Source organism: Mustela nivalis (genome assembly GCF_964662115.1).
Source record: "Mustela nivalis genome assembly, chromosome: 1".
Taxonomy (NCBI): Eukaryota; Metazoa; Chordata; class Mammalia; order Carnivora; family Mustelidae; genus Mustela; species Mustela nivalis.
Window position 1 is genome coordinate 76,593,017 of NC_139020.1, and position 12,729 is coordinate 76,605,745.

Consider the following 12,729-nt stretch of genomic DNA (forward strand, 5'->3'; position numbering starts at 1 on the left):
CTTTGTAAGCCAATCACTATGGGGATTCATTTTCTCAATGTGTTCCTTATTTGTTAGTCTGTCTCTCATCCTTCCCTATGACCATGGCTCTCTCCTCACCATAGCAGCCATAATCCATTTTTTTTCTCAAACCATATATCTGCTCTTCCTACCTCCTTTGATGTGGACTCTTCTCTACCTTTGTTGTGGAATTTTTTCTGTCAGTCTTCAGGTCAATTTCTGGGGTATTGAGGACAATTTGGTAGTTATCTAGTTGTAGTCATAGGACAGGAGGAATGTGGAGTCCTCCTACTCTGCCACCTTCTTCCCCTCACCTAGAACTAATATTCTTATCCTAAATCTATTAGACTCTATTAGAGTCTTCTGACTCTATTAGAGTCAGAATTAATATTCAAAGAATCACTTTTGGTCTATTTGCTTCATATTAATTAAGCTATTATTAATTGATTAAGCTAATATTGATGTCCTTTTTATTTTTAACATAAATTTCATTAAACTGTTTAATTGACCCCATTTCCAAGATTGCATGTCTATTATGCTAATTTTAAAGGGAATATTTTTTTCCTAAGTGTACTTCATGCTCATAATACTTACGTAGATATGAGCAAATATGCATACTTCTGTATCATGGGGTTCAGAGAAGTCAAGACAGAATGAAAACTTGCTAACTAAAAGTTTTACGTCCTGTTCCCAAAAATTATTAAACTCAGTCATCTGTATTTTAAATAATAAGAAACAAAATGACTGATATCAAGTATGTAATTTTACTCCAGAACTAGGATATTAAAACTCAGAGGCTATTTTAAAATGAACATTGAAAAAAAAAAAAAAAAATAAAATAAAATAAAATAAAATGAACATTGGCTCTAATTGCTTAACAGATTATTTGAATATATCTTTATATTACCTACTCTTGTTTCATTAATGATTTACCATCTTTTTGCCAGAAAATGCAGTATTTTTATATTAGAATAGCAAACAGAAGAGGAACTGGTTTCAACAACCATTATTGTTCAAAACATTGTAATTACTCATATTCTGTTTGTTCTCATATATAAATATAATAGAATGGACAGATAATGACACTTTGAAGGAACAAGTAATTCAAAATTGAACCTAATCGTTTTTTGGTGTATATGGCCTAACAACAAGGGAATTGCATCTAGTGACTGCTTAAAAACATTTAGCATCTGGATTGTAGAGGAAGAACATTAAAGGAAAGAGGGTTCATGAGCATATAATATTATAGGATTCTGGGTTTTTTTTAATTGACTTTATTTTTTTAGAGCAGTTTTTAGTTTATAGCAAAATTGAGCAGAAGGTACAGAAATTTTACATATACCTCTGCCTCCACACATGTATAACTGTCCCCAACAATCAATATCTCCCACACAGTAGTACATTTTTTACAATTAATGAACCTATACTGATGCATCATAATCACCCAAAGTCTACATAGTTTTGTCCTTTCCAGGATGTCACAGATGGAATCATATAGTTTGTAGCTTTTTCAGATTGATTCCTTTCACTTAGTAATGTGCCTTCCAATTTCCTTCTGCCTTTAAACGGCTTGACAGTGCATCTCAGTTTAGCTCTGAATAATATTGCTTGGATGAACCATAGTTTATTTATCCATTCAACTACTGAAGGATATCTTGGTACTTCCAAGTTTTGGCAATTAAGAAGCAAGCTGCTGTAAACATCCACGTGCAGGTTTTTTTGTGGACATAAGTTTTCAGCTCCTTTGCAAAAAAGCCAAGGAGAATGATTGCTAAACGAAACTCTGGTTTTTATACAGTGGGATTAAGATGGCTAGTGGGGGGGGGCACCTGGGTGGCCTCTGCCTTCGGCTCGGGTCGTAGTCTCAGGGTCCTGGGATCGAGTCCCGCATCAGGCTCTCTGCTCAGCGGGGAGCCTGCCTCCTCCTCTCTCTCTCTACCTGCCTCTCTGACTACTTGTGATCTATCTATCAAATAAATAAATAAAAATCTTTAAAAAAAAAAAAAAGATGGCTAGTGGGAAAATCATAGATTTAGGGAGACTTTATTCCTTACTGTTTCTATAAAATTTCTAAAAATTATATATTTTCTCTCAATACCCAAGTTATCTGCCTGAAAGTCAAAGTACAATTTGTAGCTGATTCTATCTGCCAGGAATTTACCACCTGTCCTTTTTCTGAAAAGCTCTGCACATGGAGTGCTTTTCTTATTCCCACGAGTCAGTGCTTCTGATATGATGCTCCCTGATAACTACCTATTGAAGGTTACATCTTGTGCTTTTTCCCTTTCCACATCAGCTATGTATGTGTACAATGAGACCAAAATAATTTTGGGTAAATGTGTGCTTTCACAGTCATGAAAGTAATAACATTTATTTTCCAATACTATTATCACCATTTTAAACCACTGAAGGAATTATTTTAATTTGTGTTTTAAAGATAGACCAACAAAATTATTCTCTCACCAAAAAATTAATTTCTATACCAATTTAATTTATCACACATAGTGAATAAAGTAATCAAATGTTTGCAACTATATAATTTGTAGAGGATTCAGCATATTCGATCAAATGATTAATGGGGAGTAAAAATGTAAATTTTAAGAATCACTTCTCAAGGATATTAGATGATTATATTTTTTCTTGTCTCTTCAAGATATAATCTTTAATCTGAATTGGAGCATATAAAATAGAGATGGAATGAAAGGAAGGTTTTATGCAGTGAAGCCCTTTTCAGAAAAAAAGAACCTTCTTGGGAACTCTTAATATCTTACTATTTAGGATTTATGGTAATAAATTTCTATAGTAATCCATCCATAGGAATTATACAAGTTGGTATGTATTTATGAGATTTTGGTATTCATAGTGAATTCATGCAAATGGCTCAGTAGAATAAGCTAAATCTATTCCCTTATTAATTCATTAATACATTATTTTAATGTATTTTATTATGTTAGGCACAAGGATTGCAAAGCCCTGCCCTCGTTAAGATGTGTCAATTTGGGCTGTTATCCAGACTATTGCAACAAACCCCTAACTAAATTCCTTGCTTCTGCTCTTTCTTACTCTACTGTTTTTCAGATTGAAGCCAAACTGATTTTTCTAAGATATGGTTATCATTCTACTCAATTCTTTAACCAGTGAGTGGCATTCTGTTGAACTCTGGATGGAAGGTAAAATCCTTAACCTGGCCTTTTAGCTTCTTAATGATTTGACCATTGTTCTCTCTAGCCTCACCACCAGGCTGCTCACAATACCATAGGTCCTGGCCTTTTAGATTCTCATGGGCAACAAGCTCTTTTAGTCTTTTTCTTTGCTAAACATGCTCCGCTACACATTCTTGGCTTGGCAAACTCCTGCTCAACTTTCAGTCTTAACTAAAAGATAATTCATCAAAGTGACATTTCCTGAATTAGATCCTCCTACTAGACTCATCAGAAAAAGTCTCCTTCTGTAATTGATATATGTATCTCTATAGATATTTAATAGAAGTATCACTTAAGAAACCATAGCTCTATGAGTGTACAAACCATGTCTATTGTATCTACCACATTGAATACAGCATTTAGAATAATATCTGACATCTCTAAGACAAGTACTGAAAATTAATTATTAATGTTGATTAAATGCATATGTGAATGCTCTAATGGTACATGGACACATGCAAGCTCCTCTTTTAAACAAATTAAAATTAATTCACCAATCTTTTATCTGAATTTCCCATTTCTAAATGGAGATATGCGACTATAAGTAGAAGAGAGTACTTTTTAGAAAGACTATCATAAAAATCTTACAAGTTAAACTAGAGAGTGTGGGTAAAAGAGAAAAGGGGAAAAAAGCAAAGGAATTATTAGAAAACAAGCTAAAGTGAGGGCAAGTGGTGTACTAATTTTGTTTTAACAGCTGTGCTTATAAATCTTTGCATTTTTAATGTTATTTTTTAATACCCTGGATTTTTCTAGGAAGCAGACTGTCTTTCCCTCCAAAACATTACACGAGAAAGACCCCATATTGTGAGCTTTCAGGTCCAAAGCTGTGGCTAGACTCAGTAGTTAGATGCCTAAATTTACCCTTCAGACAATAAAGGTATAGAATCCAAGATCCTCTTGTCCACATGAATTCATTTAATACTTGATCCTTAATCCATCTGACTTCTTCATTAAAGCAGAGTTTTCTTTCCTATAGACTTTTGAGGATCAAGATACTTTCTTCTCCTGTTCCATGTCACAGAAAGTTGCACTAAAAATATTAAATTAAAAAAACAAATTATGTGGGTGTACTAAGTATGGTGTGTTTTTTAAGCCTGATCTGAATTAAAAGCACTCTAGATCTGAAGTAAATATAAAAATGTGTATTCTGATTGTATAGAAAAATTTTAACTGAAGATCAAATCAGTTTGAGTCATTATTGTTAATATATGCAATTATACTTTTCAGATGAATGAATAAAAACTACTTTGATTTCTCATTTATAATTATGCTAAAGTTCAGCTAGTTTTGCTACTATGATGCCAAATCAAAGCCAAAAACATATTTTTATGAATAATACATTTAAAGATTACCAAAATGATAGTTTAATAGGAACACAATGAATATCTCATAGGGAGTTAATACACATTCTATTAAGTCATTATAATTTGCAAAGTCCATGAAGTAATACTACTCTTTAATTATTTTTCCTTAAAAATCTGCTTAAATGTGTATGCTTTTCATTGCAGCAGATGAAACCACATGATTCTTATCTCCCAAAATGTCATTCACTGCACAATAGAGGTAAAATACCAAACAGAAAAAAAATACAGATATACAGCTAATAAGAAAGTAATAGGAATGGTGTTCAAAATATGATCTATAGAAAAAGTAAAAAAACTCTGACATAACAATTAAAGAGCTTTATTATTTAACTTTGAAAGAATATTGAAGTTTTTAATAATAGCAAAGAGGAATCTAGTAGAGAAAAATCCTGTTTTCTTTTTAGCATTAGTTTTGACTAAGAATTAGTCAATGTCTTTGATGTGTCAAGATACCACTGTTTAAAACATCAGATTATTGGGTGCCTGGGTGGCTCAGTGGGTTAAGCCACTGCCTTTGGCTCAGGTCATGATCTCAGGGTCCTGGGATCGAGGCCCGCATCGGGCTCTCTGCTGAGCAGGGAGCCTGCTTCCTTCTCTCTCTCTCTCTGCCTGCCTCTCCATCTACTTGTGATTTCTCTCTGTCAAATAAATAAATAAAATCTTTAAAAAAAAAATAAAACATCAGATTATTAAATGTACTTTTAAATAAGAGACATTTAGAGAAAAAAAAATCTATTCAGCTATACTACATATTTTCAATTTGAAATACTTTGAAATCCAAGCCCTTAATATGATGATTATTAGGAGGTGGGAACTTAAAAGGTAATTAGGTCATGAGGTGGAACCCTTATGAATGGGATTAGTGTCTTTAAAAAAGGGATCCCAGAGAGCTTTCTCGCCCTTTTTCCACTAAGTGAGGATATAATGAGAAGTCAGTTGTCTGCAACCGGAAATGAACTCTCACCAGAACCTGACCATGCTGGCACCCTGATCTTGGACTTTCAGCCTCTAGAGCTATAAGCAATAAATTTCTGCTGTTTATAAGCCACCTAGTCTTTGTTACAGCAGCCTAAATTGCCTGACATCATTGTATGTTATTTATTTTTCATATAAAGAAAAGCTATTGCTTCTTGAAGTCACCTATCTTACTAACTTCTCTTATCGTGTTTTATAGTTTCTCAGGTATTTCTCTATGAGTATCTTGGTATATAATCAAACATGTGCAAATAATCTTAATGGTATCTTCTCCTTTCCACTTTTTAAAGCCACTCTTCTCTTTCTTTTCCTACTCCTCTTTTCTAACTAAACTGAACATTCTAACAAAATAATATTAAATTTATTGGTAATATGCAAAGAAGCGCTTTTAGTATTTTACAGTTAAGTACAATTTCATATTTCTCACAAATACATTTTCCTATGTTAGGAAAATATTCATCTTTGTTAATTAAAATTTTATGCTAGGAGAAAGTTGAATTCTATCAAATGCCTTTTTAGTTGCAATCTTTGATGTTATAGAATGAAGAAAATTAATGGATTTCCAAATATTAGCCATCCTTGCATTCCTGAGACCTAATACAATTGGCTGGGCTATAACTCAATTAATATGCCACTGCATTCTTTTTTTTTTTTTAAAGATTTTATTTATTTATTTGACAGAGAGAAATTACAAGTACACTGAGAGGCAGGCAGAGAGGGAGAGAGAAGGAAGCAGGCTCCCTGCTGAGCAGAGAACCCGATGCGGGACTCGATCCCAGGACCCTGAGATCATGACCTGAGCCGAAGGCAGCAACTTAACCCACTGAGCCACCCAGGCGCCCCTATGCCACTGCATTCTATCTGGGATTAATTTCTTTATGGTTTGCATTACTATATGTAAAAAGAACTTTGCAGATTTTTTCAGTATCTAGCAGAATGTTAAAACTGACATTTTGACAAAGCACCAAGATAAAATATAATGTGCTAGACATTCCTCCATTCCAAAGAAGGTGTTATACCTCATTCAAGATTTGCAATGAAAATATCCTTAAACTGGCAACACAATTCTTAAAGCCCTGCGTCTTCATTAAGAATTGAAATGTTTGTCCCGGGACGCCTGGGTGGCTCAGTTGGTTAAGCAGCTGCCTTCGGCTCAGGTCATGATCCCAGCGTCCTGGGATCGAGTCCCACATCGGGCTCCTTGCTCGGCAGGGAGCCTGCTTCTCCCTCTGCTTCTGTCTGCCTGTGCTCGCTCTCTCTCCCTCTCTCTAACAAATAAATAAAATCTTAAAAAAAAAAAAAAAAAGCATCCATCCTCCCTCTCTGGATGAGGAGATCTTTAAAAAAAAAAAAAAAAGAATTGAAATGTTTGAGTTTTGATGTTAAAGAGAAGGTTTTGTGAAAAAGAAATTTTGAGAGCATCACCAGCATGCTAGGAATCTCAATCCCACAGCAGGGAAGACTTAGGCAGTATCTCACCCCACATGTTGTGAAAGAGGTTTTGAAGGGACTACTTAGGAAGCTTTAGTCATGTCCCCCCAAATTTGTGGCTCATGTCTAAAAGAGCTCAAACGATCTTTGAATGAAGCCTGGAACTGGGAAGTTATTTTTCTTTCTGAAAGTGGGTCAAAGATAGGTTATATGGTGACCACATATGGATCCCAAATAGAAATGTCATTTTGGAATTATTTGTGATCCACCCCAAGAGGGTTGCCTCTTAAGGTGAAAAATAGCATCTGGAAAGGGATGTGGGGTGTACATCCAGAAAGAAATCTTTTGTGGTGAACATAAACGTAGGAATAAACCTAACCAAAGAGACACAGAATCTATACTCAGAAAACTATAAAGTACTCATGAAAGAAATTGAGGAAGACACAAAGAAATGGAAAAATGTTCCATGCTCCTGGATTGGAAGAATAAATATTGTGAAAATGTCTATGCTACCAAAAGCAATCTACACATTTAATGCAATTCCTATCAAAGTACCATCCATCTTTTTCAAAGAAATGGAACAAATAATGCTAAAATTTATATGGAACCAGAAAAGACCTCGAATAGCCAAAGGGATATTGAAAAAGAAAGCCAACGTTGGTGGCATCAGAATTCCGGACTTCAAGCTCTATTACAAAGCTGTCATCATCAAGACAGCATGGTACTGGCACAAAAACAGACACATAGATCAATGGAACAGAATAGAGAGCCCAGAAATAGACCCTCAAATCTATGGTCAACTCATCTTCGACAAAGCAGGAAAGAATGTCCAATGGAAAAAAGACAGCCTCTTCAATAAATGGTGCTGGGAAAATTGGACAGCCACATGCAGAAAAATGAAATTGGACCATTTCCTTACACCACATAAACGTGACAAAGGAAAGACACTGCCGTGTCACAAGAGTTTTAGAAAAAGGCACGCTACAGAGAAGTCTTTAGAAAACACACAAAAGTACCCAACAAATAAAAAAGTTATCTTTAAATATCTGCAGTATACAAAATCATGAAGATATCTGTTAAATGTGAGTTTTCCTATTTGCCTTACCTCTTCTCTCATACTTCATTCACTCTTCGTCCAATCCCACCCATTGTTTTGGTGTTAGATTAAGAGATACCAGTGGACAGGAGGTGAATCAGAAGGAGAGAAAGAGAATAAAGTGTCTGTTCTTTCTTTGAAAGTAGTCAGCCTAAAGGAAACTCCCACTAGAAGGGAAAGGAGAATCAACCTCAAAGTTTTGATCATTATACAGGACTGGATATTTTAAAGGTTTAAACACAATATAAAGGAATGGTCAGAAAGAAATAGCACTTAGTTTCACATCATCATCCAGGGACAGAAAGAGAATAATTCTCACTAATCAAGTTTAAGAGAATGGTGAGAGTCAAAAATAGTTTGACTGTATAATTATATACCAGGAGTTCTTCTGGTTCAATGTACAGTTAGATTTTTGTGTCCTTGAAATTCCAGCCAAAAGAGAGTACCTATAAACTTTTCTTCTCTCTCAGAGCTTTCTTTTTTTTCTGTCTTGGCACTTTACAACAGTTTTGATAAACACCTTAATCACATTTGAGATGGTCATAAGGGATAATTGGTTATTTAGTTTTTCTCTTTTCTTAGACACCAGTTTTGGTATAAAGCGCTTTTAAAGAAGGCCTAGCAACTTATGAGATCTATTTATCTTTTTGGGTCCTCAATCTTCTTGAGCTTATCATTAGTTGGCTATTACCTGCCTTCCAAAGACCGCATGAAAAGCATGTTAGCCAAGGAAAGTTAAGTTTATGGTACCTGCTACAGCAAGGGAGAATCTTAACTTGATAGAGTCTTGAAAGTGTCTAAAAGGGGAAGATCAAAGGAAATACAAGGTTTTAGGGCCTTAGCTAGATCATTATAATATGTGTCTTGAAAAGTAAAAAAAAAAAAAAAAAAAAAAAAAAAAAGAGCTGTAATCAGGCAAAGTTTATGACATAATGACTTAGGATTGGTGGGCACAGCAAAGTGAAGGTGAGAGAAGTTTCTTTAAGCAAGTCTTGAAGAGCAAGCTCTGATTCTGATTAGTATATTATTTTAGTTGTTCACACTCTTGTCTATCAGGAGTAAGTTTTCCTGAGTCAGTAACTAAATATTTTTGCTTATTCTTAATATTGGTTTAAATATACTGGAAGATATTCTCAATCACAGAACTTTTCAGATGTGTACAGAAAAATGTGTTTAGTCCCAGTATATTTTTTTAACACAGAGAAAAGAACTTGTGTTGGTTCCAGTTCTCAAATTCAGTTCCACAGATTCAACTTATAGAATGGAAGTCTCTTAGAGTTACAAGAAGGAGCTCTACATCATTAGCAATTAAGTGTCATTGAAAGAAAACACAGAAACATGAGGTAATATGGGATTTGTCTGATTGGCTTCAGACTGACAAAGGTCTCGGGATTCCTGGGATTGATTGATTGATTGATTTAGCAATAGCATATCATGGCCAAAGACTATACCCTAAGCCTGAGAAACTTAATCTTTCCCTAACTTAGAGTTTATCCTTCTTACAAAAAGAGGATTTGATTGAGTTTGTTGCCTGTATTGCTTCCATAAAGGGCATCTATTAGGCAAAATTCTTGCCAGGCTTTTCAGAAATACTTGCTCCACTCTCTCTCCTACTCAGCTCACATATAAGCATGAAAATAATGATTAAAAAAATAAAATTAGAATTATAAATCCTGTGTTAACCAAAATAAAATGAAAATCATAAACTTTTTATTAAAATGGAAGCAGAGGGGTTCTTTGTGGCTCAGTTGATTAAGTGTCTGACTCTTGGTTTTGGCTCAGGTCATGATCTCAAGGTTGTGAGCTTGAGGCCCTGGTTAGGCTCTGTGTTCAGTAGGGAGTCTGCTTGAGATCTTTCCCCCTCACTCTCCCTCCTCTTCTGCTCACTCTCTCTCTCAAATAAATAAGTAAATAAATAAAATATTTTTTAAAATGGAAGCAGAAATCTACTACCACTAAATCTATTATGTTAACTGCCACCTTTGACAGTTTGGTCACACTGTGCCTATGGCACATGCCCCTCTTTCTGATCCAGGTAGCTGTAGTCAGGGAAGTCAAGTTAATTTCACCAAGGGTGCCAAAGTTGACATCAGAACATCTAACAAAGAACCAATTAGGACTACATTCTGCAGAAAGTTTCCAGGAAACTAAGACGTCAGGGCCCAGTCTGCCTACTATACGAAGATCTCAAGAAATCTATCAATCTAATCCAGATAGTAAAAAAAAACAAAAACAAAAACAAAAAACCTGCTGTTTTGGAAATTTGCTGTAAGGTGTCCAATAGGACACTGTCTACAAGGTCTGAATGAGGAGATGTGTAATTTGTATAAGACTCAGATGCTAAATTCTACTCAAAACTCTGCAAATTAGTAATACTAAACTGTTACCCCCACATTCATAACATTATTTAAACAATATTAATCAACATTGATCTACTGTTTATTATGAATGTTATTTAAAGCAACTTAAAGACATAATTTAAGTGCAATTCAATATTTATCTGAAGCCATTTTAATCTTTTCCTTAATCATCTCACTCTGAATTGAAAGTCATATTATGTCACGAGAGACTATGGACTCTGAAAAACAATCTGAGGGGTTTGAAGTGGCAGGGGTTGGGAGGTTGGGGTACCAGGTAGTGGGTATTATAGAGGGCACGGATTGCATGGAGCACTGGGTGTGGTGAAAAAATAATGAATACTGTTTTTCTGAAAATAAATAAATTGAAAAAATTAAAAAAAAAAAAAGTAAGTCATATTATGAAGACATGCCTGGTATGTTGTCTTTGACCTAAAATAGGGTTTCACTATAGCAGTATTCCTGACAATTGGGCTGGTTAATCATCTGTTTATGGGGCTGTCCTGTGCATTATAGGATGTTTATCAACATAGGAGGTGTAGTTATAACTGCTTCCTCACACCACATCAGTTGTGATAACCAAAAATTGGCCCAGAGATTGCTAAATATAGTGGGATGGTGGGCGGGGCAAAACACTCCCAGTTGAGAATCACTGCAGTAGAAGAACATTAAAGCTTCTCAGTTTGCATATTTCGAATCAGCTGCTATCTCAATCCTAGGAGGCCCATTGATTATCATTGATGATCTCTAAGCTAACTGGTTCTCAGTTTATGTTTACAACCTCTCTCATACTCAAACATGGCAGGTAAAAAACAGGGGGTTGAGATGCCTCTGGGAATATGCTTGTATTTGTTTTCTTCAGTTAGAAGGTGTTGTTTTCCAACCAGAGGATTTGGATCAATATTGACTTCCTCCCTTTAGAATCAGTTATGGGATCTATGTTACAGTTTCATGTCAGTTCCCAATAGCAAGATCCTACTAACCAAGTACTATCTGTATAAAATGCTGTTTTCAGTGACAATTTTCAGCAGTTTAATAAACTATCTTTATGCAAAACAAACCATTTTGAATACAATAAAAGCATTATTTTTGCAATGATATTTATCTGTGTTTGTGAGAGGCTGTTATTGGAAAATCATGACTGCAGTTCACTCTAGACTGAACTATGAGTCAGGAAGAGTCACGAATTTCCCATTTTCCATTCTCTGAGTACTTCCCTCACTCCCATGGGGGTGATTTATGCAGTGGGAGAGTCAGTCTGATTTTCCTCCTGCTTCACTTTCAAATTGCAGCGTGAATAACATTATCAGATCTTTATTGGTGGTTCATGAAAATTATACTTAGTTCTTATTTCAGGAAAATCGTTCACTGAAATGTTTAGATATTTAAACAAATCCTAGCATGATTCATATTTTCAGCTTGTTTAGTAGTACTTGAATACATGTGGAAGGATGGGGAAACTGGAGAGGAAACAGAAAGGTGGGAGCCAAAAACATAGCCCTCTGATGGGCTAGATGCCTCTGTGTCCACTACCAAAAAACAAAATCTGCAGAGTAACTCCTTTGAGATATATTTCACATAATTAAGTGCAGTGAGATGGATTGAAGAGTAATTGTGGTAGGCCAGTGAGAAACCCAGCTTTACTCCTTTTCAAGACATTGGTGGGGGGTGCTTCAGTGGCTCAAGTAGGTTAAGCATCTGCTTTCAGCTTAGGTCATGATCTTAGGGTCTTGGGCTCCCATCATGATCCTAGGGTCCTGGGATCCAGTCCACATCAGGCTCCCTGCTTTGTGGGAATCCTGCTTCTCCTACTCTCTCTCTCTTTCTGTCAAATAAATAAGTAAACTATTTTTTTAAAAGCATTTAGTGTATCCTTGTTTTCTTTATTCACAAGGGTAAATAACCTTCATTAACCTATTCAATAAGAATTTATTGAGCATCTAACATATGCCAAATGTTACATTTTTTGCTTAGAACACAAAGGTAAATGTAAAAGACTTTTTTGTTGTCTACATTAATATTGACATATTAATATTCAAGGAATTCATCTAATCAAAATGTTATGCAAATAAAGCTTGGAACACAAAGTGAGTCAAAACATGAGAGTTTAGTAATTAGTGACAATATTCTGTATATATAAATTGGATAGAATTATACAAATTTATGTGCTCTGTTTCTATACATAAAACTTGCCAGACAAACATCAAAGACAACCTGAATAAATGGTGAATAGGATGACTTACTGTTATATAGCCCCAATTTATTCAATTAAAATATATAAAATAGAAATCCCTGAAACA

The 12,729-nt window shown here is 35.0% G+C and overlaps 1 long non-coding RNA gene across 1 annotated transcript in view; it reads left to right on the top strand.

Moving 5' to 3' along the window:
- Window positions 1-12,729, top strand: part of LOC309870970 — a 248,047-nt gene that overhangs the window by 181,963 nt on the left and 53,355 nt on the right. The window contains exon 4 of the long non-coding RNA XR_014314909.1: window positions 3,079-3,137. This is a non-coding gene — a long non-coding RNA (uncharacterized lncRNA). The remainder of the gene's footprint in view (window positions 1-3,078; window positions 3,138-12,729) is intronic.